General features: G+C 42.6%; 2 long non-coding RNA genes across 2 annotated transcripts in view; both read right to left on the reverse strand.

Annotated features, from left to right (window-relative positions):
• Nucleotides 1-24,152, reverse strand: part of LOC309349173 — a 688,744-nt gene that overhangs the window by 621,633 nt on the left and 42,959 nt on the right. The gene's annotated exons all lie outside the window — the stretch shown is intronic.
• LOC309349130 overlaps nucleotides 14,359-24,152 on the reverse strand; it is a 33,910-nt gene continuing 24,116 nt past the window's right edge. Inside the window, exon 2 of the long non-coding RNA XR_014159743.1 lies at nucleotides 14,359-14,682. This is a non-coding gene — a long non-coding RNA (uncharacterized lncRNA). The remainder of the gene's footprint in view (nucleotides 14,683-24,152) is intronic.

Here is a 24,152-nt window from a genome sequence, read left to right on the forward strand (position 1 = left end):
CATTGGAGTCCTCTTCCGTCTCACACACACACTACATTTCTGAAGTGGAGACCCAGGATTTTCACCTGCTTCACTGTTTGTGAGAACAAAACCTAGGATACACCAAACGATTTAACCAATTGCAATCTATTTCTGTCGGAGTTCTTGAAATGCACCCAATTCCCTCCCTCCTCCTCACCCACACCACCGCTGTCCAACACACACACCCTCAAAAAAATATTTATGATCTGAAACATGTTCAAAAACGAGAATGGGGATCTTTCCTTTTCAACCAGAGCTTTGCAAAGAAGACTTCAGGTCACATTTGTGCCGTGTGGTATGATAGCACTTTAAACACCCAAAGAATTCTGGGGGCTGCAGCTTATATAGGGTGCTGCGAGATGTTAGGAGAGGCCTATTCTACTTGCAGAACTACAGTTCCCAGAGTCCCCCCAGTGAAGATGGATGGACTGATAAACCTCTAAAAGGTAAAGGGAACCCTGGCCATTAGGTCCAGTTGTGGACGACTCTAGGGTTGCAGAGCTCATCTCACTTTAATGGCCAAGGGATCTGGCATACAGCTTCTGGGTCATGTGGCCAGCATGACTAAACCGCTTCTGGTGAACCAGAGCAGTGCACAGAAATGCCATTTACCTTCCCACCAGAGTGGTACCTATTTATCTACTTGCACTTGACGTGCTTTCGAACTGCTAGGTTGGCAGGAGCAGGGACCAAGCAACGGGAGCTCACCCCGTCACGGGGATTTGAACCGCCGACCTTCTGATCGGCAAGCCCTAGGTTCTGTGGTTTAACCCACAGCACCACCTGTGTCCCGATAAACCTCTAGGGCAGTGTTTCCCAACCTTGGGCCTCCAGCTGTTTTTGAACTACAATTCCCATCATCCCTGACCACTGGTCTTGCTAGCTAGGGATGATGGGAGTTGTAGGCCAAAAACATCTGGAGGCCCAAGGTTGGGAAACACTGCTCTAGGGGTCTCCTAATGCCTCTTAGCACTCTTAGCAGATGTCAAGGCAATAAACAACTACCTTACTTTTAAAAGACATCTGAAGGCAACCCGGTTTAGACAAGTTTTTAATGTTTAATGCTATATTGTGTTTTTAATATTCGGTTGGGAGCCGCCTAAAGTGGCTGGGGAAACAGAGCCAGATGGGCAGGGTATAAATAATAAGTTGTTGTTGTTGTTTGGCCTTTCCCAGGGCAGAGATCGGGTCTCCCAAACTGCTCAGCAGTGGGATCAGCTGGGAAGCTGTTGGCCTCTCCTTCTGTAGTGGTCTTTCAGCAGAGGCCAAATGGCCACCAATCAGAAGCGCTTTAACAGCAAATTTCCTGTTTTGGTTGGGGAAAATCTTTTGGTTAATCTCTTGAGCAAGGAACATTTGTATCTGTTTGCACAACAAGATGAGCATCGCCGTTCATCTAGATGTCCGGCTCATGAGAAGAACTGAATCGCTTCTTTCCGACACACCTGCAACAACAGGATGGATTCCAGGACATGCAAATATTTTCCCCTCTCTTCTTTTTCCTGTTTTTGCCTTGATGTCACCAACAATGATGCCAATTAATCATAGGACCTTATTGTTACAGAAGCCCGAGAAGGTCATCCAGGGGAAAAAATTGTGGCAGGGTATAAGCGAGTCTTTGCATTCAAATCAGTCTTGCCTGCTCATCTGCCATTTATGAACCATATCAACCAACTTTCCTGATGATGATCATGACAATAAGCATTTATAGAACACTTTAAAAAGTGTTTGAAGTAGTCCATATACATTTTCTCAGTAACCCTTTTCATTTGTTGTTTATTTAAAGCTGGGAACCAGGCAAGGGGCTTTCTCAGGAGTGGTACCCACCCTTTGAATTTCCTCATATTAAGAGATCCTATACTGATATTTGTTGGAACTCAAATTCTGCCAATAATTCCTCCTTTGCCTCTCTTGACAATTTCATTTTCCAGATGGTGGAAGAAACAAGAAGGGGATCGTCTAACTCAGACTTGCTCCTCAACAACAGGGAAGCACTGATTGATGAAGTGGAAGTTCTTGAAAACTTGGGAAGTATTGATTGTGTCCTCCTGGGTTTCACAATACAGAGGCAAGGGAAAGCTGAGTGTTGGTGCTGACCTTTAAAGCCCTAAACAGCCTCGGTCCTGTATACCTGAAGGAGCGTCTCCACCCCATCATTCGGCCCAGACACTGAGGTCCAACACTGAAGGCCTTCTGGCGGTTCCCTCGCTGCGAGAAATGAGGTTACAGGGAAGCAGGCAGAGGGCCTTCTCGGTAGTGGCGCCTGCCCTGTGGAACACCCTCCCAGCAGATGTCAAGGCAATAAACAACTATTTTACTTTTAAAAGACAACTGAAGGTGGCCCTGTTTAGGGAAGTTTTTAATGTCTGATGCTGTATTGTTTTTAATATTCAGTTGGAAGCCGCCTAGAGTGGCTGGGGAAACCCAGCCAGATGGGCGGGGTATAAATAAATTACTATTATTATTTTTACTATTATTATTATTATTATTATTATTATTATTATTATTATTATTATTATTACTACTATTTCAGACATACACTCTTGACTTTACGAAGGCCAATTTCAAAAATCCAAAGGTGAGATCCCAAGGTCGGAAATACTCAAAGAGAAGGGAGTCGCAGATGGGTGAGAGTTTCTTAAGGGTGAAATATTGAAGGGCCAAATGCAGACAGTTCCAACAAGGAAGAAAAGTGGGAGGCGTCTAAGGAAACTGGTGTGGCTGCACAAGGAACTTACAGAAGAGCTGAGAGTTAAGAAGGGCATGTATAAGAAATGGAAGAAAGGGGGAGTCACAAAGGAGGAGTACACACCAGTAAAGGACCCCATGACGGTTAAGTCCAGTCAAAGGCAACTATGGGGTAGCAGTGCTCATCTCACTTTCAGGCCAAGGGAGCCAGTGTTTGTCCACAGACAGCTTTCCAGGTCATGTGGCCAGCAGGACTAAACTGCTTCTGGGACTTCCGGTCGGCGCCAGCGTCTTAATGGCGGTCTTTGCCTCGAGCTCCGAGGCAGGACTGCTTCACGAGTTCGGGTCTGACCCGCTACGGCGAGCGGGGGACCCCTAAAATCACAGGCGCAGAAGCCTGTGAACAAGGAGATTCGGTGGGCACCTTTGCACCCCCCGGTATCGCAAAGGAGTCTTTTTAAAGGCTCCGGAGCGGCATCGGGAGTGAGTGCGGTGCTGAGGATCGCAACCCAGCTCGTGGAGTGAAGCCGCGTCGCCATTGACGGAGAGCGCCGATTCCTTCCTGAAATTACCGATTGGCAACAAACCTGTGAGTAGGAATTACAAAATATTGAAAACGGACTATTTTTAAGAAGATTTGGCCGAAAACGGGAAAGGCAAAAATTAAGGAAGTCAGCCTCCCGGAACTGCACGATTAACGCAGCAATGGAAAAAACTTGCTGTATTTAAAAAGAAACGTCTTGGTTGAACTTTGCTAAACCCCGACATTGAAAGGACCTTCCCCCCACGAAGCGGGAGTAGGGGGGAAGGAAAAATTGGCTTAATTTAAACCGCTAGAAGAAGTAAATTGTGAATGGAAACTCTCCGCTGCCGATACCTTTGATCAGGCTGCCTGAACGGAGAGCGCTTGAAACGAACTGTCAAAAAGACTGTGGATACAAAGTAAGAATATATCTGGAACATAATAACGGGACTTTACTTAGTAGACCCAGATTTTTAAATTGCAACAAAGTAAGACTTTGGGTTGAATTTTATTTTCTTTGGGACATTGTATGGCTACTTGCTTCACTGTTTCTTTGTTATTCCGGCTTGGATACAATTTCCCCCTCTAGAGGACTAAAAAAGAGACTGCAGTATTGAAGTAAAGAACTGGGATTTTCCACTTGTAACTTTCCTGTGAGAACGACCTTGAGTTATGAGCACGCCACTTGATGAAATATCAACAAGAAGCAAAACAAAGCAAGCTCAAAAGCAGGCTCAGAAAAGAACCTCTATATCAGGAGCAGCAGCTGGACAAGAGAGAGTAACAACAGCATCAATGGATTCTATGACACAGGCACTGCTCAAAATAAATCAATCTTTGGAAGTACTCACTAAGCAATCTACAGAAAACTCCAAGAAGTTGACAGAATTAACAACAAGACTTGACTTGAACACAACGACTATATCGTCTAACACAGAGTCTATAAATCGTTTGATACAAGAAAGTACCGAAACAAGGAAAATAGCTGAATCTGCTAAAATTACTGCCGAGGAAGTCAAGGGAAAATATGTACCTATTGCAAAGAAGGTACATGAACATGATGCAACCCTAGCTCTTATGGAACTGGAGAGGAAAGGTAAAAATCTGAAATTGAGACTGGTACCAGAGGAGGAAGAGGGCAACCTTGGGGAGTTTCTCACAGATAAATTTCAGGAATTTTGGACTGATGAACTAGAAGGAGAAGAAGATGAATTTGTAATAACTACAGCCTTCCGAATTGGCAGAAAGCAAGGCAAGAAACCAAGGGATTGCTTAATCACCTTAAGATCCAAAGAAGAAAGAGATAAAATATTGAACCTACATTTCCAGAAGGCATTGATTATCAAGAATTCTCAAATACAGATTTATAAAGATATTCCTAAATATTTTTTGGAGGTGAGGACTCAATTCAAAGATTTAGTGGATTTGCTGAAAAAAAACAATACTCCATTCAGATGGGAGTTCCCACAAGGGTTGTCCTTTAACTTCAAAGGGAAGAAAATCAAAATAAAAACAATTCAAGACAAGGAACATTTTTTGGAGAGAAACTTTGAGGATTTTCAAAAAGGAACTGTGACTGAGGAAGAAATACCAGATATTGCAAATTTATCATTTGGACTGAACCCAGCACCGACTGATCAGGAACAAGAACTTGGAGCGGTTGGTGGAAAAGACACCCAGTAACAAAAATGTCTCTGCAACTCCTGAGTTGGAACTGCAATGGCCTGAACCATCCCCGAAAAAGGACCCAAGTCTTTCATATATTAAAGAAAGAGCAACTGGACATAATATGTTTGCAAGAAACTCATATTGCCAGAATACATAGAAAACTTTTGATAAATAAAAGATTAGGACTGGAATTTATCTCCTCAGATAAAGTTAAGAAAAGAGGAGTCGTGATCTATGTTAAGGAAAAATGGGAACCAAAAATGATCTTTAAAGATGAACAAGGAAGGTTTCTGGCAGTGGAAATTCAAATACAAGGAGAAAAAATCTTGATTGTAGGAATTTATGCACCTAATGAGGGGAAGGCTGAATTCTTCAAGAAGTTGCATGAGACATTAACGGACTTTATGGACTATAAAATAATAATGATGGGCGACATGAATGGAGTCGTCTCCACAAATATGGACAAAGCTCAAAGACAAGTAATCTCTAAGGATGGGAGACTACCAAAGACCTTTTTTGAACTGACTGACACAATGGACTTGATAGACATTTGGAGAACAAGGAACCCTCTGGAAAGGGAGGGGACCTTCTTCTCTGAAGCAAAAATGACATGGACCAGGATTGACCAAATATGGATTTCTAGCAATCTGGCACCAAGGGTTAAAAATACAGAAATCTGCCCAAAAACCTGCTCTGATCACAACGCAGTAAAGATGGAAATGAAATTGACAACAGCTGGAACTTTTAGATGGAGAATGAATGACACCCTTTTTAGAGATGAAGAAATTTTAAAAAAGGCCCAAAAAACTCTGAAAGATTACTTTGAAATAAACCTTAGAACAGATCTGGAAAGAAGAATAATATGGGACGCAAGTAAGGCTGTCATGCGTGGTTTTCTAATTCAACAAAATTCGATAAAAAGGAAACAACAAAATGAGAAGAAAGAAAAAATCTGGAACCAGATGAAAGAAGGAGAGAAGAAACTGAGGTCAAAACCAAAATCTCAGGAGATTTTAAGAGAAATAAAATACTACCAGACCCAATACATGGAACTGATGAACCAAGAAATAGAATGGAAAATAAAACAAATGAGGCAAAAAACTTTTGAATCAGCAGACAAATGTGGGAAATTGCTGTCATGGCAATTGAAAAAGAGGCAAAAGTTGAATACTGTGACGTCCCTTGAAGTAGAGGGGAAGTTTGTAAACAAACCAAATGAAATCAGTAATTGTTTCCAAAGTTTCTTCAAGAAATTATACGCACAAGGGCCGAAAGATGAACAAGAGATAGAAGAATTTATTAAAAAATATGGACTATCAAAGATCTCGGAAAAGAATAAAAGGACTTTAAATGAAAAAATTACGAACCAGGAAATTGAGGGTGCCATCCAGAATATGCAATTGGGAAAATCACCAGGGCCAGATGGACTGACGGCGAGATACTACAAAGCAATGAAGGAATGGTTAATACAACCATTGAAAGAAGTGTGTAACCAAATCTTGGAGGGGAAAAAGGCTCCCGAATCGTGGAAAGAAGCATTCATCTCACTTATACCGAAGACAGAAACTGAGAAACATCAAGTTAAGAACTACCGCCCTATATCACTCTTAAATGTGGATTATAACATTTTTGCAGACATTTTAGCAAAAAGATTTAAAAAAGTGTTGGTAGAGGAGATTCAGAAAGACCAAACAGGCTTTCTCCCAGGGAGACATTTGTCAGACAATGTAAGGAATATTATAGATATTTTGGAACTATTGGAGACTGATATAAATAGAAAAGCAGTATTGATTTTTGTGGACGCGGAGAAAGCCTTTGACAATATTTCTTGGAGTTTTATGAGGAAGAATCTCCATGGGATGGGGGTAGGCCAAAGCTTTGAAAACGGTATAGGTGCAATATACTCAGAGCAAAAAGCTAAATTAATTGTGAATGGTGTAGTTATGGATGAAATCCCAATAGAAAAAGGGACACGACAGGGTTGCCCAATATCCCCTCTATTATTTATATCGGTCCTGGAGGTGTTGTTGAATATGATTAGAAGGGATCAGCTGGTTGAAGGAATACACCTCGGAGCCAAACAATATAAGTTAAGAGCATTTGCAGACGACCTAGTTTTGACATTACAACAGCCAGAAGTCAGTACAAAAAGAGTTTTAGAATTAATTGAAATATTTGGTCGAGTGGCTGGTTTTAAACTAAATAAGCAAAAGACAAAGGTACTGGAAAAAAATCTAACGATGGGGGAAAAAGAAAGCTTTCAAAGGGAAACTGGTTTGGAGATAACAAAAAAGGTGAAATATCTGGGGGTGAATTTAACATCCAAAAATATGAATCTGTTTAAAGACAATTATGAGAAATGTTGGTTAGAAGTGAAGAAGGATCTTGACACATGGTCTAGATTGAGATTATCCTTGTTAGGCCGAATTGCTGTTATTAAGATGAATGTATTGCCGAGATTGTTGTTTTTGTTTCAGACATTGCAAATTATAGACAAGATGGATTGTTTCAAGAAGTGGCAGAAAGATATATCTAAATTTGTCTGGCAGGGCAAAAAACCCAGAATAAAATTTAAGATTTTAACTGATGCAAAAGATAGGGGGGGTTTTGCGCTGCTGGACTTAAGACTCTATTATGAAGCAGCAGCTTTTTGCTGGCTGAAGCAATGGCTACTTCTTGAGGACACAGATATCTTAGATTTGGAAGGGTATGATAACAATTTTGGCTGGCATGCTTATTTATGGTATGACAAGGCAAAGATCTATAAAGGCTTTAAAAATCATATTGTCAGGAAAGCATTATATAATGTTTGGAATCGATATAAGGATTTGTTGGAAAATAAAACACCCAGATGGTTGTCACCAATGGAAGCTAGAGCGGTAAAAAAACTTAATATGGATTCAAATTGGCCAAAATATAGTGAAATTATAGAATATGATGGTGAAAAAGTTAAATTACAGAGCTTTGAGAAACTAAAATCTAAAGTTCGAGACTGGTTACATTATTATCAGATAAATGAGACCTTTAAGCAGGACAAGAAATTAGGATTTCAGAAAGAGAGGTCAAAATTGGAAACAGAACTGTTAGAGACCAATACTAAGAATTTGTCTAAAATGTATAACTTGTTGCTGAAATGGAATACACAGGATGAAACAGTTAAATCAGCTATGATCAAATGGGCACAAGACTTAGGTCATGATATTATGTTTGCCGACTGGGAACAGTTATGGACCACAGGCCTTAAATTTACGGCATGTAGTGCCCTGAAAGAAAACATAATGAAAATGATCTATAGATGGTACATGACCCCAGTCAAGCTTGCAAAGATATATCATTTGCCCAATAATAAATGCTGGAAATGTAACGAATGCGAAGGAACTTTCTATCATCTTTGGTGGACCTGCCCAAAGGTTAAAGCCTACTGGGAAATGATCTATAATGAAATTAAGAAAGTCCTTAAGTGGACATTTGCAAAGAAACCGGAGGCTTTTCTCTTGGGCATGGTCGGCCAATTGGTACCAAAGAAAGATAAGACCTTTTTTATGTACGCAACTACAGCAGCAAGAATTCTCCTGGCAAAGTATTGGAAGATGCAAGAATTACCTACTCTGGAAGAATGGCAGACGAAGGTGACTGAATTTATGGGACTGGCAGAGATGACCGGCAGAATCCGTGATCAGAGGAAGGAGACGGTGGAAGAGGACTGGAAAAAATTTAAATTATATCTTAAGAACTGTTGCAAAATTTTGGACTGATAAAATGTTAAGGGTTAAGAAATAGAGAAGTATAGTTGGAAATATTTAAGTTTAGAAAATCATGAAGGAAATTAAATTTTGAAAAAGAATGAAGGATTGCTAAAAATTTTGGACACAGGGGTGCAGTGAAGGGGAGGCATGGGGAAGTCATGTATTATTTGTTTGTTTGTTTAATTTTGTGTTTTTTCTTGTTTTATGAAAATTAATAAAAATTATTTTTTTTTAAAAAAAAGGACTAAACTGCTTCTGGCACAACAGGACACTGTGACAGAAACCAGAGCACATGGAAACACTGTTTACCTTCCTGCCACAGCAGTACCTATTTATCTATTTACGCTGGTGTGCTTTCAAACTGCTAGGTTGGCAGGAGCTGGGACCGAGCAATAGTGAGCTCACCCTCTCATGGGGATTCGAACTGCCAACTACCTGACTGGCAAGCCCAAGAGGCTGAGTGGTTTAGACCACAGCGCCACCCACTCCCGACAGGAGCCAACAGTTGCTGGCTGAAGTTCAGGCAGGTTAAAGCTCAGACTTGCAAGGGGGTCCATTCCAACTCAACAATTCTATGATGTGAGCTCTGCCCATCCCATGCCAGAAGGGTGGATGAACTGGCAGCTGTTCTTGGGGCAGATTTCTCGCCACGTGCCTGCTTTTTACCACTCCACTGCATCAGGGTTGAGGAACCCCAGGTTCTCCAGATGTTCCTGGACTCCCTGTTCCATTATCCCTGGCCATTGGCCATACTGGCAGCAATGGATGGGAGCTGAAGTCCAGGAAGGACTTGCAGAGCTACAGGTCTTTCATCCCTGCTCAAAATATGCTGCCCAACCCTCAGCTCTGCGGTAGCAAATATTAGCTGCTGCGAATTTTTGCCCATGGAGGGCAGTGGCGCTGTTCACTCCAATAACCTACAGTGCTGCACCCTCTGAAGAATCTATGAAACATAACTTTGTCTTCTAAACTTTTGAACCCTTTTGGCACAGCCTGATGTTTTGGTCTCCATTTCAGATTAATCATCTTAGGGTTTCAGGATCTCGCAAAGAAGTTAATCGGTAACTCAGATGCTTATCAGCCTCTCTTGGCCGTTCAGTCCTATCTTGCAGAGCTGGGCAGTTTTTTCTTTATCTTTTTTTAATAAGTAACCACCACCCTAAGAGAATAAATACACCTGTTGTTGCAAAGCACGAGTAACCCTCCATTTTTCATTTGCTGAATCTATTCCACAGGGAATGAGCTCATTTTCTGCCAGGTCAGAGGCCCAGATGCTCCGACTTAGCAAACTCTTTGATTTCCAATCGAATGATTCCACACACAAAAACTGAAGACTTTTAGGCCGCTTTGTGTACCACTTCATACTAGAGGCAGAGACTCACATGATGCTCTTCCATACCCAAAAATAAATGAATAAATAACGGAACTCTTAATGCTGTACTGTTTTTAACACTTGATTGGGAGCTGCCCAGAGTGGCTAGGGAAACTCAGCCAGATGGGCGGGGTATAGATAATAAATTATTATTATTATTATATTACTAAGAAAATTAGCAGTCAGGGAGAGGATTATACCTAATCCTATCTCCTTGACAGGCTAGCTTTCTACATGCAGTTATTTTTTTCCGTATAGAGGGGGACAGTCGGTCCCATGAACCCCACTTGCAATCTGACGCGCTACAGCTTAGCCACAATTTTATTGTCGCAGATGTGTGGATCAGGAAAAGGGTAGAGAACCCACAACCTTCCAGATGTTATAGGGCTACAAATCCCATCATTCTCGACCACTGGCCGGGCTGATGGGAGTTCACAAAACTGGAAGAGCACAGTTTGCCCATCCCTGCCTTAGGAGAATACCTTCTGCAGACTGGGAGACTCAGCATGTACTTGAGCTGAAGGATGCAGATAAATAACAAAGGAGGTTAAAAAGGCCTTGTAAGGAACGCAGAGGAATCCCGTTAAGATGGGGATAACATCCAAGAGGAATCTTTCCATGTAGCTTGTTCTTTTCCTTGGCTTCCTGTCCATTAGTTTGTCAGTGTCTTCAGTTGTCTGCTTTCGCCACGTGCTCCCAGCTGGCATCACTTTTGCGATGAAGACGGACTGACACTGAGATCCATATCACCTGCCTTTCCATCTCCTTTATAACGAGACTAAGTGAGAGGTGGATGTGGGTGGCACTGTGGGTTAAACCACAGAGCCTAGAACTTGCCAATCAGAAGGTCGGCGGTTTGAATCCCCACAACGTGGTGAGCTCCCGTTGCTCAGTCCCTGCTCCTGCCAACCTAGCAGTTCGAAAGCACGTCAAAGTGCAATTAGATAAATAGGTACTGCTCTGGTGGAAAGGTAAACGGCGTTCCATGTGCTGCTCTGGTTCGCCAGAAGCGGTTTAGTCATGCTGGCCACATGACCCGGAAGCTGTACGCCAGCTCCCTCGGCCAATAAAGAGAGATGAGCGCCACAACCCCAGAGTCGGTCACGACTGGACCTAATGGTCAGGGGTCCCTTTACCTTTACCTTTAATGTTTTCAGCTGCTTACAGTGGCCTCCTAAATAAATTTTTCCCATTCTTTCTTGAAGTTTTTGTTTTCTTGGTTCTTAGGCTTCCTGGTCAGGTTTGCCATTTCGGTTTAGTCCAACAGCTTGGTTTGCCATTCCTTTCTGGTAGGGACTTCGTTTCCCCCTTAGTTTACTTCTGCAAATTTTAAGATTCTCCTGAACCTGTGGATGATGCTACTTGGACTGGGCTAGATGACCCTCGCCGTCCCTTCTAACTCGACAATCTCGTGTGTGTGTGTGTGTGTGATTTCCATTATTAACGTTTCCAAAATCACATTCACGTTCAATATACATTTCCACCATTAATGTTTTATTGTGTTTTCAATTGTGTTATTCTGCTTTTACTATTTTGTTGGGAGCCGCCCAGAGTGGCTGGGGAAACCCAGCCAGATGGGTGGGGTATAAATATTATTATTATTATTATAACTTTCTTTTAATAAAAACATTCAACGACTTCCCTTATCGCCCTTCCCTGGTTCTTTTGATTTCTCCACCATTCCTGCACATACCTTATATATCCATTTAGATCACTTTCTCTCCTTATTCCCCATTTATGATATAGTATACTGTTGAATTTACCTTAACATTGCTAGCTTTTTCACTTCTTTACAGTTATTTTCCAGATACTCCACAAATTCCCCCCCCCCCACTCTTTATATTTTTTGTCTTCTTGCTCTCTTATTTTTACTTGTTAGACCTGCTAACTCTGCATATCCTGTCATCTTTAGTTGCTGATCCTCCTTTTTAGGGAACCTCACTCACTCGACAATTCTGCGATTCAATGAGTTGGCTAATATGCCCCATTGGAGGAAGCGAGGGCCAAATGAGTTCTTGCTGAAAATGCCTCAGACACATTTCTGAGTCAACCGGGTTCAACAAGCCAATATGTGACGGTTTGCAAAAGGAGGCTTCTGAGGGCATTAGCAAGAAGGTCCAGAGGCAAGATGAGCTGTAGAAACACACCCACAAACGTACACAGCTGAATGGGGATCATATGCAGTTAAAGGATTCATTGAAGGTTAAAACTTGTACAAGCAGGAAGAGAGCGGCTGTTTCTGCAGATTGCATCAGATTGCAGAATGATCTTAAGGCATGTGTCATAGGGTCATAGGAGCACGACCCCATCCTTGGCGTCGTACCTGGTGCGCATGCCTCCATGTGCAAGAATGCAACATGGGGACGAAAGGTTGTAACCTGGCATGGGGAGTTGCATCAGCCAGGCGTTGGAAAACAGGGCAGGAGGAGCGGTTGCAAGTGAAAAACACCCAGAAGGGTGTTGGGTATTTTCCTCACATCACACCTATCACATCTCCCTTTTATTTATTTTTTTATAATAATTTTTTATTAAATTTTTAGACAATAAACAACAACATACATAAAAACATGTTCTTTTTCATTAACCACATTTCATTCTCATCTTTGGACTTCCTCACATCTCTTGTTCCTGCACTCTAAACACATAATTTTTTCTAGCAAATTATTTACTTAGTTCAATTTATATTATATAATTGTCCAATATTGAATCTCAAATTTTAGAGTTTAAATAACTCTTATTCTTTAAAAGTTAATTCTAGGATATTTTTTTATCCAAAATTTGTCTTATCTTTCAATTACATTTAAATTTATATCCCTTGTTACTAATTTATTGGAGCCATATTGTTACGAATCTTACATCTTTCTTAACATTCGTACAATTTACAGTATTTTTGTAAATAGTCCTTAAATTTCTTCCACTCCTCCTCCACCAGTTCCTCTCCGAGGTCTCGGATTCTGCCCGTCATCTATCACATCTCCCTTTTAAACCATCCAATGTCCTGCTTTATTATCTCCCACTTGGACTACTGCAATGCGCTCTACATTTGAAGATGGCCTGGAAACTACGATTAATCCAGAATGCGGCAGCTAGGCTGGTGACTGGGAGTGGCCACCGAGACCGTATAACACTGGTCCCAGTACATTTCTGAGCACAATTCAAAGTGTTGGTGCTGACCTTTAAAGACTTAAACGGCCTCGGCCCAGTATACATGAAGGAGCATATTCACCCCCATCATTCAGCCTGGACACTGAGGTCCAGCTCTGAGGGCCTTCTGGTGGTTCCCTCCCTGCGAGAAGTGAGGTTACAGGGAACCAGGCAGAGGGCCTTCTCGGTGGTGGCACCCACCCTGTGGAACGCCCTCCCATCAGATGCCAAGGAAATAAACAACTATCTGACTTTTAGAAGACACCTGAAGGCAGCCCTGTTTAGGAAAGTTTTTAATGTTTGATGTTTTATGGTATTTTAAATATTCTGTTGGGAGCCGCCCAGAGTGGGCAGGGTAATAATAATAATAATAATAATAATAATAATAATAATAATAATAAAATTAATAATAATAATTTGAAATGTGCCCCATTTGCTATTATCATCATATTTATAACACATACACACCCTACCAACACAGTCTAAATTCCAGAAAACAGACCAGGGCACCAAGCCAGTTCCTTTGTGTAGGTGCTATTTTTCTTTCGCGCGAAAGACTCAATCCATCCTGATTGTGGAATTTGGAGGGGAATTTGCTCAGTGACCAAGGGTAGGGTGGGGGTCTGAGCCAGCAGGGTTCTCTTATGTAAAGAGACAGTGTGAGGAGAAGAGGGATTCCCCTCACACCGTCTGCATCACAAAGACACCATGGGATTCTGTGCCAGTGTCATTAAGCCAAATCCGAGTGAGGGCAATGCTTCTTGTGGCCTTCACTCTGGTTTGGCTTTACCATAATGACACATTGAGAGTCGGTGAAGGGTACTGGCAGCAGCTAGAAGCAGGATCACTGCCCACCCATGTGAGATATAGGAAACTTTCCCCCGCCGTCTCACTTTTGAGCAAAATAAGCTCTGCAGGGAACCTTTGGCTCAATTCTATTTCGGGAGCTCTGATCTCCAGCCTTTGCCTTCTTTTCCCCAGCTGCATCTTCCAGTGCAGTTTCTTAATTTGGTGGGTTTAGAGACTGCAAGGTGAAAGTCGTTCACTAAGCGCCTTGCCAGTGGAGGTTGCAGGAACCACTACCAAGATTTAAGAACTGGGTGGCTTTCTACAACCCCAGCCATGAATGGCACAGCCCTGCAAGGAGACACGGCTTTTAAAAAATGTGACAGATTTAGCCTCCGAATAGGCTGAGAGGCAATATAAATCAAAACTTTATTCAAAAGTGGGATACGTTTAAGAAATATTTTACGAAATACTATAGTGGTGTGGCGTCTATGACAGCGTTTGAATGATTTCTGTATATATGACAGATAAAACTAAAGCAAAAGGTTTCGTAATAAATTTTAAGATTACATAATTAGTTTAAAGTAACAGCCATGTATACAGCTGGAAAATAGAAAAGGTAAATACATTGGGGGCGGCTGGAAGTCTTATGTACATACGAAAGAATGTATTATATAGAATTGTCTCTGATTGGTATTCTTTTTCTTTTTTCATAATACCATATACAGTCATACCTTGGCTTACAGACACTTCAGGTTGCGTTTTTTCAGGTTACGGACTGCCAAAACCTGGAAGCACTAGAACTGGTTACTTCCAGGTTTCGGCTGTCGCACATGCGCAGAAGTGCTAAATCACGCTTTGCGCATGCGCAGAATTGCAACCCGCATGTGTGCCGATGCGCAGACGCAGGTTGCAAAGGCTGCGAGTTGCAAACGTGCATCCCACACGGATCACATTCGCAACCTGAGCATCCACTGTAAAGCAATGTAATGTTGTCAAGCAAACTTAATTAAAAAGAAAAAAGAAAAAAGTGACAGATTATTCCAATTTACCACTCTGCTACATGCACCGTTCTTCCTGGTGCCTTATCGAGAACATCCTGCTCCTCTGAGCCAGAGGCTGATAAGAAGCAAAGGTACAGAGTTTCCCAATCAATTGCATTTTTAACCTCAAAATCCTCAGAGGTCACGCAAGGAAGGCCTCGGTTGATGCCGTGGGTGAACCAAGAAGAGGCTATTTACAAATCTCCCATAAAGTGCAATGACTTCAAGCAGGGATGAGCAGGCTTCAGGCAATGGTGGCTGGTGACCTTTGGGCCAGGGCAGGGGACAGAAGGCAGTGTCACAGACTGGTTGGATGCAGGTTGTAACAGTGTTTGGTGAGCAGGGAAAGTCTGTGGCAGAGAGCAGTCCAGAATGGGAGGCAGAAGCTGAAGCAGGAGAGACCAAGAGGCAGAGATGAGTCCAGCTGGTGAAGAGGCAAGGGTGTCTCTCCCTCCTGTTGCAACAGGTTCCCCTCTCCACTGGTCTCCCGGAATCAGGAGAGGCACGAAGAGAGCAGTTAGCTTCACTCAGGCGCAGTCCCTGATTGCTTAGGGGAAACCCTGGAGAGGTTTTTTTTAATGCTTCTTGCCGCTGCCAGATTGTCAGTGGCCTCCTATTGGAAGTCCAAATCTACTCCTTCCCGGGAGCGGTGACTTTCATTGCACTGTCAGAACATCTGACCCATAAACGAAGAGTCCTTAATAGTGAAGACCTCACTTGGGAAAACGATTTAACTCAGGTGGTTAGGAAGGCCCAACAAAGACTCCATTTCTTCAGGGGCCTGCGAAAGAACAATGTTCAACAACAATTGATGACCTCCTTCTACCGGTCCACAATAGAAAGTGTCCTCTCATATTGTATCACAGTGTGGTACGTTGGCTTGACAGCCACGGACAGAAAGTCTTTATAGAGGGTGGTGAACACATGGGCTGTCCCCTGAGCCTGCTAGATGACATTGAGGTCCAGCGCCGAGGGCCTTCTGGCGGTTCCCTCGCTGCGAGAAGCCAAGTTACAGGGAACCAGGCAGAGGGCCTTCTCGGTAGTGGCACCCGCCCTGTGGAATGCCCTCCTTCCAGATGTCAAAGAGAAAAATAACTACTAAACTTTTAGAAGGCATCTGAAGGTAGCCCTGTTTAGGGGAGCTTTTAATGTTTAATAGGTTATTGTATTTTAGGGTTTGCTGGAAGCCGCCCAGAGAGGCTGGGGAAACCCAGCCAGATGGGCGGGGTATAAATAAATTATTATTATTATTATTATTATTATTATTATTATTATTATTATTAACCCGATCTTCTTTATTTGAGATGGTATAAGTTTTTCTCCCGTTTTAACTCAATCAAACAACCCACTAAACCCCATGTTCTGCAGATAAGCACGCCAAGACGTTATATTGAGAACTGAATTGACTCACCCCCTCCCCCCCCCAAAATATATAGAATCATAGAATTGGAAGGGACCACAAGGGTCATCTAGTCCAACCCCCTGGAGATCAGGAACATGGGACTTGAACCCACAACCCTGAGATTAAGAGCCTCTACCAACTGAGCTACCAAGGCAGATAGTTGAATGTTGTATTGCATTCTTAGTTGCTTTTTTGGTTTTCCTCCCCAAGGGTATCTTCATTTTAATTTTTCTGTTTCTGCATGCATTTGTCTTGGTTGTACATATTACTTTTACTGTATTTTGTGTGTGTTTAGATCAATAATTTTTTTATGAAAAAGAAATGAAAAGAAATGTATTTGACTAAGAAAGCAATAACTTTTTTAATCGGGGCAGGTGGGGGGTGGCAGCCTGAGTGTTTCTTTAAAAACTAATAATATTTATTTGATTTTCAACTTAAACTTTTACAGAGATATATCAAACATAAATCATAAAAACAAGATCCCAAGGAATCTCCTGGACTTCCATCCTCCCCCATGTGGGTCCTATTATTAATCAGTTCCTCTCGCAGCTTTTATGAAAATCCAAACCCTTTACTTCTTCCATTATGTCCAGAATCAACCTTAAACTCCATGTGATATTCCAATCCTACTAATGATTTTCACTGTTTACAGTGGTCTTTAAGATAAGTTATAATTTTCCCCCATTCCTTATTAAAATTTTGGTCTTCCTGATTTCTGACTCTTCTGATCATTTTAGCCATTTCATCATAATCCAGGCATCTCCAAACTCAGCCCTCCAGATGTTTTGGGACTACAATTCCCATCACCCCTGACCCCTGGTCCTATTAGCTAGGGATGATGGGAGTTGTCATCCCAAAACAGCTGGAGGGCTGAGTTTGGGGATGCCTGGCATAGTCCATCAACTTGATCTGCCATTCTTTTCTGGTAGGGACTTTATGTTCTTTCCATCTCTGGGCCAGTAACATCCGTGCTGCTGTGGTCTCATACATAAGTAGTCTTTTCTGCTCCTTTGGGATTTTTGCACCTGGAATTCCTAAAAGGAAGGCTTCACAGCCTGAGTGTCTCTTTGTCCTGCGTCCCCATTAAGACCTCTTTTCGAGTCTCATTTTGTAGCAGCATCTAGACAAATGGGCTGATGTGCCGAACGGAAGAAGGGGTGGTTTCGAGTGTAGCAGATCTGTGGGGTCTTTAAAGGAATATATACAGATCTTTCCCAATCATTTCCGCAGAAAAAAACAGCAACACGCCCAGCAACAACTCTGCAACAAAGCAGATTCAAATCGCCCCGAAGGATAACAATTGCTTGTGTGCTTCTCTGGCTTCACTTGACTTCTATCAAAAAAGGCATTCAAACCACCAGGCAAATGAGCCAAGCTTGTGACTTGGTTTTGCCCACACACACTCCGCAGACCCAACAATAGGTATTGTGTCCTGTTAAAAATAACATGGAGGGAAGTAAAACTTCCTTTTAGCTGAGGCTGGCCTTGCTTTCTCTCTCCCTTCCTCTAGAGCAGGCATCCCCAAACTCGGCCCTCCAGCTGTTTTGGGACTACAAGCCCCATCATCCCTGACCACTGGTCCTGTTAGATAGGGGTGATGGGAGTTGTAGTCCCAAAACAGTTGGAGGGACAAGTTTGGGGGTGCCTGCTTTAAAAAACTCCCACCGCAAGGCATTTCAGAGGGATTTCTAATTACAAGAATGCATTTGTCTGCAGCTACAGAGCTCATGAAGAAAATGAGCACCATTGTTAGGTTATGTTGGGAAAAAAGAAGAAGACAGACAATGCCCAAATGAACTGGAAAACTGGTCTGGAATTCAAAAGGTTTGGAAGCAGCAGAAGCGCAGTCTGGGCTTGTTTTCTGCTGTCTGAAAGAACGTAAACAGAGCCTCATGGTCACAGTTTCCTTTGGAAAAACATTCTTGGATAATTTGCTTCCGAAGGACAATTGTCTGGAGATATAACACTGGTTTTGGCACACTTCCTTTCCTTCCTCCCTGATTCCTTTTTCTTCCACGCGTGGAACTCTTCTCTTCTTTACTGTTGTTATTATTGCTTATTGTGATTCAGAAAACGAAAATAAAAGCAATCATGGAAAAGGAGAGCTTTGCTGGATCAGGCCAAGGACCCGTCTAGTAGTTCGGTATTTTGTTTCCACTCTGGCTAACCAGATGCCTCTGCAAGCAGAGGCAGAGCTCAAGAGCACTCTCCATACTTCTGATTCATAACATCTGACAGTCAGATGAATACTGTCTCTTTTTAAAAAAATTTTTTAAAGTTTTTATTGTTAAAATAATTCAACATTAATACACATATATTACAAATATACAAGCATACATTTCATACAACATACCTACATACCTACAACATATCTACAACATACCTACACTCAATCCCACAGATAATTCCTTTTCCCACCACCATCCACCACCCCTCACCCCACCTTTGTGTTAGACTTCCAATCTACTCAATTGCAATTTCTTTACACTTCTATTACTTTCTTTCACACACCTTTAACCTAATTTCATAATTCTTTTTCTATTACACATTGCTATCCATCTTATTTAGAATTTCAGTATTTGAAACGAAACTTGTTTATTCTAATAGGAGTTCTGATTTTTCGATGAATACTGTCTCTGACACTGGAGGCACAACCAGGGCTGTCTTAAGCATATGTGGCACTGGGGTGCAAAGATCTACCCCATCCCCCCCCCAGTTGCCCAGTCCCAGGTGTGCAGGAGGGCAGAGCCGGCTGGTTGCCCCAGCGTCTTACTGGCTCGGTCACCCCCGAACTCACGGCACAGAAGAGCTTGCCACGGTGCTCCGACCAATGGGCAGGCTCTTCGCCAGACTCAACTCTCGGGTCCCAGACTCCTGGCCTGATGCCCCTGAGAGCGCAGCGCCCAGGTGCCCCGCACCCCTAGCGCCTATTGGTAAGACGGCCCTGGGCAGAACATAACCCTTGTGCCCTGTGGAGGAACTGGGGCTGTTTCCAGCCAACTTGTTTATTGAGCATCGCTTCTGATTCGTTTGCCCAAAGCTTGCAGGGAGCTTAGACGGTGTTTTTTATTGAGCATTTGTTCCAGCTCGTTTGTGGGGAGGTTAGATGATGCTGCGTCAAGCAAACTTTTATTCCACACTTTCCGGTGCATTTCCCCTTGCATGTGAGGTCAAGCAGTGTGTCGTGTGGGACCTGATAGCATACCCTCTGACGTTTCTCAGATGAAAATAAGGACACTCTATTCTACATCAGCTTCTCCCGCATTTGATCTCGCCACACACATAGATGTCATAAACACACCAACATCGGTTACCTTGAGCCAGTTGCAACCTCTCCACCGAACCTACCTCACAGGATTGTTGTAAAGAAAAATCATGTACAAACCTTCCACAGATAAATGGAATGAAATACAGTTTTAGCTGTAAGCTGCCTTAAGTCCCTGTGGAAAAGACAGGAAATTAATAACAACAATGATGATGATGATGATGAAATCTGTGAAAATGATCAGTCCTTAAATTCTATTGAACTCAGTGGGACTTACCTCTGAGTAAAAAGGCTTAGAATTCCAGTGTAGGGCTGCACACTCTTTACCCAGTTACCTGGAAGTAGGCTCCATTGAATACAATGGGACTTACTTCTGAGTAGACATGCAAAGGCTTGCAGTGAAAGGCTCAGTTTACAAGAAAGGAATATACCCTCCATGCGTGTCTTAAAAAATTGTTGGCTGCTGAAGCATTGCAATTAAAGAATTTAAAGTGAATTCAAAATTATAGGAAGGGTTTTGTAGGTCGGCGTCACCATTTCCTTCATATTTTATTTTCAGTATAAACAGGTTTTTGCAGCTACACAAACACACAGCAAAGGCTGCTATTTCCAAAAAGCATGGGAGGGTTTCTGATCTGATCTCTTCACCACTTTTAATAGTTTTCTGAGATGTGGAGGGGAGGGAAAAGGAAGACCTGGACATTCTGGGATCAAATCCGAAACAGGAATGCCTTCTGTAATTCTGGGACCATCCCTGGAAAATCGGGACAGTTGGAGGATATGTGACAGCTCCAGTGTGCTTTGCAATCAAGCCCTAGTCGTTGGCTATAGTTTAATGTTCACCCTTTTCCTAATTCCACTGCAGGCTGTTTTGATTAATGAACAAACTAGCATGTGCCTAAAAGAGAATTTAATACTAAAGGGAGGGGGAAATCAAATCTCAGATGGCCACATTTGCCCAACCATATCGTTTCCTCAAGATTCTTCCGATTACAAAAATGGGTAGAGAAAACGTTGCCATGCTGAGCACCCTCTCTCTCTCTCTCTCTCTCTCTCTCTCTCTCTCGGTTAGTCATTCGTTGCAAGAATATAATCAGCAATTGGCTTCCCCTTTGCTGCCACCTGAACCTGGGATTGCTCTTTGGTCAGGCTTATGACCAGAATGAAGAGAAAGAAAGGCATGTGACCTGAATCATAGAATCATAGAGTTGGAAGAGACCACAAGGGCCATCGAGTCCAACCCCCTGCCAAGCAGGAAACACCATCAGAGCACTCCTGACATATGGTTGTCAAGCCTCTGCTTAAAGACCTCCAAAGAAGGAGACTCCACCACACTCCTTGGCAGCAAATTCCACTGTCAAACAGCTCTTACTGTCAGGAAGTTCTTCCTAATGTTTAGGTGGAATCTTCTTTCTTGTAGTTTGGAACCATTGCTCCGTGTCCGCTTCGAAGTGTTGTGCTTGATTTACACCTTCAGAAGGATGGAAGGAACAATATTTGGACTTGCAGTGGATCTCTGCACAAGCAGAGCAAAGGAAAAGCACACCAAGTTAGCTGTGTCAGTGAGGTACAGCAGAGCAGTTTGGCGACCAACCTAGTCACCCAGTTCTCCAGGTTTTCAGAAATATGACACATGAACAGGGCAATAAGCTAGCCATAATTCCATGGCAGCAGGGAATGCATAACCACTAACATCTCTCCGGTGAACATAGGGACGCCCTATTCCATACCCCCCCCCCAACATTTCTCTGATGAAAATAGGGATATCTTAAGGAAAAGCGGGACATTCTGAGATCAAATCAGAAACCAGGACAGCTTCTGTAAATCTGGGGCTATCCCTGGAAAATAGGGACACTTGGATGATCTGGGAATCTGGAAATTCATATACAGCTTGTCTTCTTTTGGCACCAGATGAACGTTTTGACGTTCATCCGGGCCTTTATATTATTTAGGTAATCTGGACCTTCCTCACATTTTATTGGAAACATACAGATTGTTGTTGTTGTTGTTTTCATTTATTGTTGTTACATTTTGGAGGCGTGGTGAGTTCTGCTCTGCTTTGCTGAATTTGTGTAGGTTACATACAGGAAAACACTTTATGCCGTTTCCCCAATGTTTCCTGGCCTGATATTTTCCATGCTTTACGGGGGGGGAAGGCTACCTTTGGATCTAGCAGAAGTTTAGCATTCCGTTCTGTGTTAATTAATTCCGGGGGGGGGGGGTCTGATCCATTTGCAACCCTTTTAAATTGAAAAATTGCAGGATGAAAATTGAAGTGGCATCCCAGCACACCTATTTATTATATCTGGTGGAATGTCTTCTGAATTACTTACGGTAAACTGTTAATTTTGATCGTATTGTTTATATTCCTTAATTTTGATCCTATTGTTTATATTGTTTTAGATTGTACGCCTGCCCCCATCCGCCAGGTAGAATTTCCTATTTTAATTCTGTACAGAGCCATGTACATAAATGGCACTCTATAAATGAATGAATGAATGAATGGGTGAATAATACAGTTAATTGCTGCTGCTTTCATGGGGAAAACATGGAGGAACAGAAGCCCAATGCATGTCAAGGGCAAGGCCGGTTGGCAAGATGTTCAATTATATCCACACCATACCCACTGATGTGCATGAAATTTAATGCAACATGGCAGTAAACCAACCCAAAAGTCACCTTTCCACAATGCAACAGGTAATGTAATGCAAAAGGAATGTTAAAAAATCAGGACAGAAGCTCTTGCTCTATAACCAGGGAAACTAATGCAATCATTCCTGTGTCTGAATGCACTCATCTTCATATTTTTGTCCCGTATATTTTAGATCCAGGACCTTTGCATGCTATTTTGGACTCGTGTCTTGCAGATAATCTGCTATTTTCGTCCTGTGGATGATAGATCAGGGATGAAGGTCGTTTGATGTTGCAGTCGATGCCAGAGTGCCCTCTAGCCCAATCCTGAACATCTGGCAACCCTCGGCCAGCAATTCATTCAGCTCCCAGTCAAACAATCACTCCTTTGCTCGCTATATTAAGATCATCTGGCTCAGCACCAAAGCATTACCTTGTGGGGGATTACGGAGCATTATCCAAGTGTTATTAGTACACGATTGCAGTGTTTATGTTCCGGCGCACATTTGCTCTCTCTGAATACTGGAGGCTGAAGCAGCCCAGTTATTTTAACCTTGAGTTGTGAGCAAAAAGGGGCTCTTTCCTAACCACAGAAGAGCAAAACAATGTGTTTCAGGAATAGAAACAGGCTGCCCCAAACGATAATGTCCCAGAGAAACATCCTGCGCAATGCGTGCTCCTTTTAATGTGATTCGTGCACTGGTTGACCTTGCGCCTAGACTACCACAGTGCACTCAGCATGGGGCTTCCCTCGAGACTGAAAACTGCCGCTTGTTGGTGAATGTAGGACATTTCCTGCCATCATGTTGCTGCTTGAAGCAGACCACTGCCGCCTGCTGAATGGGAAGGCCAGCTTTGGCTATCATGCCTTGTGCACCTTGATATTTTCAAAGCAGCTGACATAGTTCCATCACATCAAAACCTTTCACTTATTGCAGAGAAAGGGCTCCGAGGAACCACCTATTTAGTTGAACATTCATCTTGATTTGCTTACACAGAGATTAGACTATGGGTGGACCTAGACCAGTGCTGGATTTATGTATAAGCTAAACAAGCTAAAGCTTAGCCCCCCCCAAAAAAAAATTAAAGGGAAAGAACTGGATGTACATTTCCAAAATATAAGACAAAAACAAATAAAATAAAACCTACATACGGGTATCTGAAGAAGTGTGCATGCACATGAAAGCTTACACCAAGAACAAACTTAGTTGGTCTCTAAGGTGCTACTGGTAACGTTGGTTACCCCTGTGCTCGGACAACAAAGCGCTTTCATCCCCTTTAATTGTGTAAACCAAAATTTTCCATATGCACTTGTTATGCTGCCATTTCTATGGGGATATACGCTCGGTATAAAAAACAGAGACATCACCTTGCCAACAAAGGTCCGTATAGTTAAAGCTATGGTTTTCCCAGTAGTGATGTATGGAAGTGAGAGCTGGACTATCAAGAAGGTTGATCGCCAAAGAATTAATGCTTTTGAATTATGGAGCTGGAGGAGATACTTGAGTGTCCCATGGACTGCAAGAAGATCAAACCTATCCATTCTTAAGGAAATCAGCCCTGAGTGCTCACTGGAAGGACAGATCCTGAAGCTGAGGCTCCAATACTTTGGCCACCTCATGAGAAGAGAAGACTCCCTGGAAAAGACCCTGATGTTGGGAAAGATGGAGGGCACAAGGAGAAGGGGACGACAGAGGACGAGATGGTTGGATAGTGTTCTCAAAGCTACCAGCATGAGTTTGACCAAACTGCAGGAGGTTGTGGAAGACAGGAGTGCCTGCCGTGCTCTGGTCCATGGGGTCACGAAGAGTCAGACATGACTAAACGACTAAACAACAACATTTTTCACTCCTGTTATACAAA

This window comes from Podarcis erhardii (assembly GCF_964252035.2).
Source record: "Podarcis erhardii genome assembly, chromosome: 8".
NCBI classification, from domain to species: domain Eukaryota; kingdom Metazoa; phylum Chordata; class Lepidosauria; order Squamata; family Lacertidae; genus Podarcis; species Podarcis erhardii.